We start from the raw sequence: 9,011 nt of genomic DNA on the forward strand, positions 1-9,011 counted from the left end.
GCCCTTGTAGTTCTTGAATTCCTTCTTGCCTTTGTACTTATTGCTTTTTTTCTCATCCTTGTTTTCTCTATTTGGGCACCTAGCAACAATGTGAGCAATTTTTTCACAAGAAAAATAGATTAGAGGAGTCTTACCTCTGTACTTTCCTTTGCCTTTGGAATATTTTCTTACAAGTAGGGCTTCAACAACTTCAAGATCACTGTCATAACTTTCTTATGTTTCTCCTTCACTTCCTGATTGATTGAATTTTAATTTTTTACTCTTTTTCTTGAGTGAGAGTTTGGCTTCAAATGCAAACTCAATACCTTTGGAACTAGGAACATAGTTATCATAGTTATCATAGTTATCGAACTCAAAAGTTATCAAAATTCCAACTAGAGCATCTAAAGTTAATTTTCTATTTGGATCACATCTCATCTCTTGAATAACAAACACTCTAATTGCATAAATAAGAAGAAGAGTTCTGAGTGCCTTGCTTACAATTGTTTTGTCATTAATGTCTCCTCTAGATGCTTTGATTGCGCTCACACCTGTTTTGATTCTTTCCACATATTTTGCAACGTTTTCATCTTTCCTCATTTTAATATGATCAAATTGACCTCTGAGACTTTATGCTTTAGCTCTTCTTACATTTTCATCTCCTTTATAAATGTCTTTTAGTTTGATCCACATTGCATGAGTTGTAATCTTTTACTTCATCAAATTCAGTATAACTAAGAGCAGATGCAATATCAATCATCATGATATTATGATTTTTCTTTTCAACAATATCTTCAACTAATAATGTTCTAGAAGGAGTCTTGTATTTGGTATCAAGATACTTACAACCTAAATCATTGATAGTTTCTAAATGTAACCTCATAAGTCTTTGCCATGTTGCAGAGTTGTCTCTACTCAACCTGAGAATCTCTCTTCTATAAGGCATCTTGATCTTTAGCTTAGGTCCTTGAAACCTTCACTACAAGCACCAAAAGCTCTGATATCAATTGTTGGAAACATAAGAGGAGTAACTAAGAGGGGAGGGGTGAATCAATTACTACAAAAATAAATCTTAGATCCCTTAGATGTCTAACAAAATAATCTCTAAAAATTGAACTTTGCTATTGCTCGATAAACACACTAAAAATGTTGTAACTCGGTAAATATTGAGAATGCTCGACAAAAACTTAATACGTAAATCTTAGGATGTTATCTATGATTACTTATTACTTTAACTTAGTCACAAACACATAAAAGAAATAGCATGAACACATTTGACACGAAGATTTAACGTGGAAACTCAATTTGGGAAAAACCACCAATTGCAACTAGTTATTGATTTTTACTCTTCTAAAATGAGCCCTGTTAGGAGCCAACCATGTTAAAGGTTACCAAACACACTGTTAGGTGTGACCCTGTTAGAGGATTTAATCTCCTTGTTAGGAGCGGCCTTGTTAGAGGTCTTTAGACACTTCAATAGAAATGCCACCTTGTTAGAAGATTTACAAATAGTTGTTAAGCCAACTTTGTTAAGAGATTTAGATCACTGCTACAATTGTTAGAGAGTAACAATGACATAACCTGATTTGGATGCAATTGAATTGCTAATTATAGATCTCAATTTTGGCTTGTATACTTGATCCTTCCTGATTGAATATATCTTTTTAGCTTCTCAAGGATATTCTACTTATCCTTCTTGATTTGCTTCCTCTTAGCATCATCAAATCTTCAATTATCTTCCATGCATACTCTCCCTTCGAATCCTCAACTTGACCTTATATTTATATCTTTCACATTGTCAAGACGTCTAGAATACAATTTAGAATAATTAATATTCATCTCCTCATTCAACTAGAACCAACAAATAAATCAATTGAACTCAATATGCCAAAACAAGAAAATTCTTTGTTAGTCAACCTTGCTTGGTAGAGACTAACTCAGAAATGATTTTCCTGTGTTAACCAAGTTAACTCGGTCAACACTGCATATTCGCACAATTCCTTTGGTAACCAAGTGAGCTCGATTAACACTAGTTCCATCTAACATTTCCTTCATTAACTGAGTGAGCTCAGTTAACACTCATCTTCCATAGACTTTCCTTTGGCACTTGAGTGAACTCAGTAGATATTGCCTTCAAACTCTGGAACACTTGGTAGCCACAGAAAATTGTCTTCAATGCCCAAGTGAGCCCAGTATACACTGACTAGAAATGATATGACATTTTGTGTAACATCAAAGATAATACACAATTAAACATTTTTTTCAACACTAATTGTCATGTAATAATTATAAATGTTTTTATTGGTTGTTTGAATTAAAGAAATCATAATTAAATTTAAAGGAAGAATCACACATTACATCATTTCATAACTAGTATCTCCATCCTAAATTGCAAGCAATCCACTTGAGAGTAATTAAGGATTGTGAAAATTTGCTAACACTATTAATAGGTGACATGGATAACACAAAATATCTTTGAAGGTAAACATGAGATCAAATAGACCTACATTTTTCAGGTAACCAGCTATGAGCATTATTGACATACTAATTCTCTTAATACTTATTAAATGTAGGACATGACCAAACAACCAGGTTCACTTGTCAACCTTTTCCTTTAACAAGGATACCATTCCTATTAGCATTAAGTAGTTCGGTCCATAGTTAGCATGCATGTCAAAGTTGAGGTTCTTCCAAATCCTACCTTGTAGAGCCCATCTCTCCTTTTATGTCCAATTCCACACTAAATTCTTCATTCTCTTCTTCATTACCCACAAGCCCTTCATTCTTCAAATAATTCTCCAACCATTTGTTAGTAGCCTTAGTGGCCAAACACATCATCCTTTTGAGTAAAAGGAAATTACAACCAACTACCACTTTTCTCTATGGGAGGAGAGATGACTTCAAGGAGTAAATCTAAGGGATCTTTCCAACTTTTGTACCTTGACGCCAAACAACAAAACAATCCTTTGGTATTAATATCCCCTTGCCATGCTCAATGTAATACCCCTCATTTGCTATCATGGTAGACTTAGTTGTTAAAGTTCTATATGACTATTCTATAGATTTGTTATCCCTTATTTGATATTTGAAATGCAATACTATGATATGTTGAGTAATTGATTATGTCAAGTTGTAACAATTTCCTACTTAAAATGATGATGCTTTGATTTCTCTTAGTTAGTTAATGAAATTATTTTTATGAAGTATGTCATATAATGTGTCTTCGAAATGTGTTTATTATGTCCTAATGATGATGAGATGCTCTTGTTAGAATGTGATGTTTTTTTGAAAAAAAGGGGTAAAAACTTTATTAAGAATCAGAAAGCATTAATACATAGCGGTCTAGAACCAAAGGTCCCAACAAGAAGCACAGGGATAGTCCCAAACAGAGAAAAGAAAACCAACACCGTCATCTATCATCATTCTCCACCCTATCATCATCCAAAATACTCCTCAAGTTAAAATGGAGCTTTTGAGGAACCAACTCCCATTCCTCAATCCTCCATCCCTCAGCATGCTCTGAAGCCCATTTCGCCAAACAGTTAGCTGCCTTATTCCACTCCCTTGGAATACGAGAAAAAGTCACCAATTCCATCAAAGAACTAATTTACAAATTTTGTTGCACAATCCTAGCCAATTGCCAGTCAACATTAGACACTTTTTGTTCAATAAGCAAGTTGATCAAAACTTGGGAGTCTGACTCACAAATAATTCTTCTCCAACCTTGCACGTGAGCTTTCTCAAGAGCAACAAGAATAGCCAATCCTTCCACCAGGTTAATGGTTTGAATCCATTCATAGATTGAGAAGATAAAAACCACAGAGCCCATAGCATCTCTACCAATCCCACCGATACCAGCCGGACCCGGATTACCCCTTGAAGATCCATCAGTATTGATCTTCAAGATCCCATATGGGGAGGCTGCCATTTACCAATCCTGTCAATTTTTTGCTTCTCACGATGCTGTCTCCTAGCCCTCGTTAACATCAAAAAAGACTCCAAAATCCCCAATCTCTCCACCAACTCTGTATCTCGGTTCCCCAAAGGTAATTCCACTTCACACTTAGCCTCCACTGTCTCTTGAATCATGCCCAATATCCTCTACCAAATTTGTTGCACTAGCCCCTGCTCACCACAAAAAATCCTTTGATTGCGCTCTAGCCAAATCTGCCATAATAAGAAGATAGGCCTCACAAACCATACCTCCTGCAGGAAAGGAGCCATCGTAGGAGGCCGTCCCATCCCCTGCCAAAACTCAATCAAGGAGGAAGAATGGACACAAGGTGCTGCCCAAACTCCCCACCAGAAATGCTAAAGCTGCAGGGTGAAAGAGCGCTAAAAAAATAAATGGGTAGAGTCCTCCTTATTAACCCCACACATAACACAAATAGAAGGGTTGTGGAATCCTCTTTTCCTAATATTATCCCAAGTCAAACATTTATTCCAAGCTAACATCCAAATAAAACAATTGCACTTTGGCCAAGATAGTTTGTTCCAAACCTTCTTCCACCACTGCACTTCAGGCAGAACCATCTTATGAGACACCAATCTTCTGTATCCAGAGGTAACCGCATAGGTCCCCTTAGGATTGGGAGACTAGGCTAGCACATCATCCTCCTGAAGAGAAAAACATCTTCTACTGGAAAGGATATTTTGCAGCATAACACACTCCTCCTGTAAATCAGCAACTGGCCATTCATCTGGAGAGTTCCATTTAGCCATTTCCAGCTGACCACAAGGGAAAAAGGACTTAAAATCACTCACCTGAGACCAACCAGCCTCCAAAAACTGTTGACACAAAATATCAAAGTTAGGAAACTAAGAGATTATTGGGGGAAATCCATCCCAAGAGTCTAACCAAAATTGAGCCTCCACCCCCCTCTTGCAGATCCAAAACAATCCATCCTTAATAAGCTTAGCCCCTTTCTTTAAAGTATCCCAAATCACAGATCCCTTCCGCCCAAGTGGATACCTGGAAATATCAAGATGACAAATCCCTGGGAGATACTTATGCGAAAGAACCATCACCCAGCTCTTATCTTGCTCATTACACCACCGCCAATAGAGTTTAGCAGCCAAAGCCTCACCTGACAAAGCTGACTACCTCAAGCCAAGACCCCCATAATGCTTCGGACTACACACCCCTTCCCATTTAACCAAACTCCATTTGGAGGTCTCCAACCAGCTCACCCATTAAAATTGGCACATCACGAAATCCAGATCCTTAAGGAAGCCTATAGGAGAAACTTGGAGCATGCATCTATAAATGGGCAAAGCCTGCACAACTGACTTAATCAACTGGACACGACCAACAAAGGATAACCAACGGTGAGTCCAATGATTAAATTTCACCCAAAATTTGTCCAAAATAACCTGCCAAGACTCCTTGACAAGCCTACTCACGGAGATAGGAATGCCAAGATACTTCAATGGAAGATTCCCAATTTGAAACCTCAAAGTGTGAGCAATCCTTTGTTGAATAGGGCCCAGAGTATTGAAGAAGTAGATGGATGACTTTCCCTCATTAATCTGTTGTCCAAAGGTAGCCAGGTACACATCCAAGACTCTACAAAGATTAGATGCCTCCCTCATTGTAGCCATCCCCATCAAAGCAGTATCATCTACAAATTGTAGATGAGTCTGCGGTGGAAAAATTCCACCCCATCTACAACCTTGAATAACTCCAGACCCCACATTCTGTTTAATCCATCTCCCCAAACCTTCTACCAAAAGAATAAACAAATAAGGGGAGAGAGGGTCTCCCTGACGAAGCCCCCTTGAGGCCCCAAAAAGCTCAAAATGACTCCCATTAATAAGCACCGAGAAAGAGCCCGAAGTAACACAGCTCCAAACCCATTGAATCCAATCTTCTGCAAAGCCAAAGACACTAAGAACCCTCCGCAGGAAGGACCACCTTACTCTGTCATAAGCCTTTGCCATATCTAATTTGATAAACATCATTTTTTCTTTTGATTTGGTCATAGAATGGATGACCTCAGTAGCAATAACAATCCCATCCAGAATTTGCCTACTTGCCACAAAACCACTTTGCTCCTCGAAAATCAAATCAGCAAGCCCCTTCTTTAACCTATCTGCCATAAGCTTCGAAATAATTTTGTAGATAACATTGCATAAAGATATGGGCCAAAATTGGCTCAACCTATCATAGCTTGGGGATAAGAGCGAGAAAAGTAGCATTTCGAGCCCTTAACTGTAATGTCCCCATTTTAGCAGTTGACCAAGTGTGTGTGCGTTAGCCTTTTTCTACATGGTCCCGAGGGCTAATGAAGGGTTTAATGGGATCCTTGAGTGTTTTGGCCTAGTCATTTCCAGTTTGGGCCAAAATGAAGTTGATTTAATCAGTTTTAGACATACATACTATTTTTAGTAAGTTGGCAGGACACAGTGTAGGTCAATTTTGGTGATTGGATTCAATACTCCTCGGTGAGAGCTTTCCGATGAGCTATCGCTCGCATTATTCGGAGTCCGATTGCTAATACATTTTAATGCCTGAAGTTTTATTAAAGTAACGTCTAATTTAATTGTAAAATATTAAAGTGTTACTTTAATATTTATTTTATGGTGATGTGTACCCAAGGGAGACATAAGGGGTATTTTAATATATGTTTTATATATTACACATCTTTTATCCCACCTTGCCCATATGAGTTGAGCGGACCCTTGGAAATAGAATAAAAGGAAGCATTTGTGGCTTCATTAGACAGGTGGAATATGAGAAGAAATTGGTGTGTGAGTTGCAACTTTGTTCTTGGCATTTGAGGACGTCTATCCTCTCTTGTAACATTCTAGACGTCATTCCCTTGGGGTTTTGCCTTTGGAATTCTTTCTTATTGGCTTCATTATCAGGCAATTTAGTTGCATTTTCGGCTACAGGCAGATTTGATATTTTGCTCATATGAGTTGCAGCTTTGTTCTTGGCATTTGAGGATGTCTATCCTCTCTTGTAACATTCTAGACGTCATTCCCTTGGGGTTTGACCTTTGGAATTCTTTCTTATTGGCTTCATTATCAGGCAGTTTAGTTGCATTTTCGGCTACAGGCAGATTTGATATTTTGCTCATATCTTCTTCACTACTTGTCCGACGCTTATGCCGCTTGGAGGGAATGGTATTATGAAGGTAGTGGACTGATTGGAGGACAAAGTATTGTAGCAGCAAGTTCGTAAGCATGGGCTGGAGTATTATGACAATATTTCTGAAGTAATTAGTGAGTTGATAAATCTGCCATGTATTTGGTTTTATGAATTCTAAAAATAACATTTTATTAGCAGCAGTTCATTTCCACTTAGCATATTATTGTAGTTTCTTTCTTGTTTATGTTGTATGATACCAATTCCATGCACGAAACACAACAAACAAATAAACGTTTGATTTCTGGAGTTATAAGGGGTTTTAAGAAGTTGAATGCAAACTATTTGACATAATTCCTTTCAGCAACTTGGTTTAGTTTTTGGGACATCCAGGGGTTGCCATTACATTAACATCTACTTATTGTGTTGAGACTCCTGAACCATAGCCAAGAGGTCAAATTTGATGATATCCCAAAACTCTTGATAAAACTCAATGGGGAAGCCATCAAGTCCTGGTGCCTTTCCTTTCTTCATTTTAAAAACAATCCCTTCAAGCTCCTTAATCGAGATGTCGCTCATGAGCTGTTGATTCATCTCTTCAGTCACCAGGGCGAGAATACAAGAAAGAACATGTGCTTCCTCAAGAGACCCCCCTTACGAGTCCTCTCTAACGAGAGATTCAAAGTACTGTACTGCCTCCCTGAACATTTCTAGAAAAGAAGAAAGATGCTCTCCCCTCTCATTCACTAATCCTAAGATAGAGTTACCATGCCTCCTAGTCTTCACCGAGTTGAAGAAGAAAGCTGTATTTTTGTCCCCTTCCTGAAGCCACTCGATTCGCACCTTTTGTTTCCAATACATTTCCTCTCACATTTCCCACTCTTCAAGCAATCTCATAGCCCAAGCCTCATCCTGAAGCAATTCAACTATTACCCCTTCCTCTCTTATCCTTCTTGTGATATCATCCAAATCTGCCTAAGTCCAAGCCTTTTCATGGAATAGATTCCCATAGTGCAACCGATTCCATCGTTTAAGCTCAAACTTAACATATTGAAGGAGCTTAGCAAAAATATACATAGAAGTACCATAGGTTGGTCTACCTTTCTTCCACCAATTAGATACCAAATCATACAAGGATGAGTCCCGAAGCCACATAAGTTGGAACCTAAAATAAGGCTTTCGAAGCACCCGAGTTGAAACTATAGAAAGTTTAATAGGCCAATGATCCGATCCTCTCCAATCTAGGATCTCTGAGCAAGATGACTGCAACCCCCCACTCTAGTAACAAGAAACCAAGAACCGATCTAACCTTTCTACAATACAAAACTTTCCACTTCGATGATTGTTCCAGGTGAACTGACCATTGATAGGTTTAATATCCACAAGGTTCAAGGAATTAATGTTGTCTTGAAGCAGTAGTGCAGAAGGCTCTAGTCTTCCAGTACCACCCCGCTTCTTGGCTAGCTCACAAATAGCATTGAAATCTCCAACCAAAATCCAAGGGTGAAAGGGCAACATGCTACAAATCAGCCTGATATGGGACCAAAAAACTTGTTTACCCTGGAAATCAAGAGGAGCATAAATGTTGGAAAATAATATAACTTCCCCTGTCTCTAAGAAAGTAGCAATCATGGACAGAGAGGATATAGAGGAAATCCACCAAAGAGGCTGGATTTTTCTAGGATTCCATAAATAGGCCAAACCCCCAAAAGCATCATGAGCTCCAATGCACTGGCCTTCGCCATTACTCCACAACCTAGGCTTTAGACCATGCATGCTATCCACAAATAACTTAGTTTCCTTCAAAAAAAATATATCAGGACTATGTCTTCTGACTAACTCACGAACAACTTTTTGTCTAGGGCCACTATTCAAACCGCACACATTCCATGATAAAACAATCATTTCAAGGGGCATGAGAAAATAGAATCCAAAGGCTTAA

This window comes from Cupressus sempervirens, chromosome 5 (assembly GCF_028749045.1).
Source record: "Cupressus sempervirens isolate cs-2001-9-10 chromosome 5, ASM2874904v1, whole genome shotgun sequence".
In the NCBI taxonomy this organism is placed as follows: Eukaryota; Viridiplantae; Streptophyta; class Pinopsida; order Cupressales; family Cupressaceae; genus Cupressus; species Cupressus sempervirens.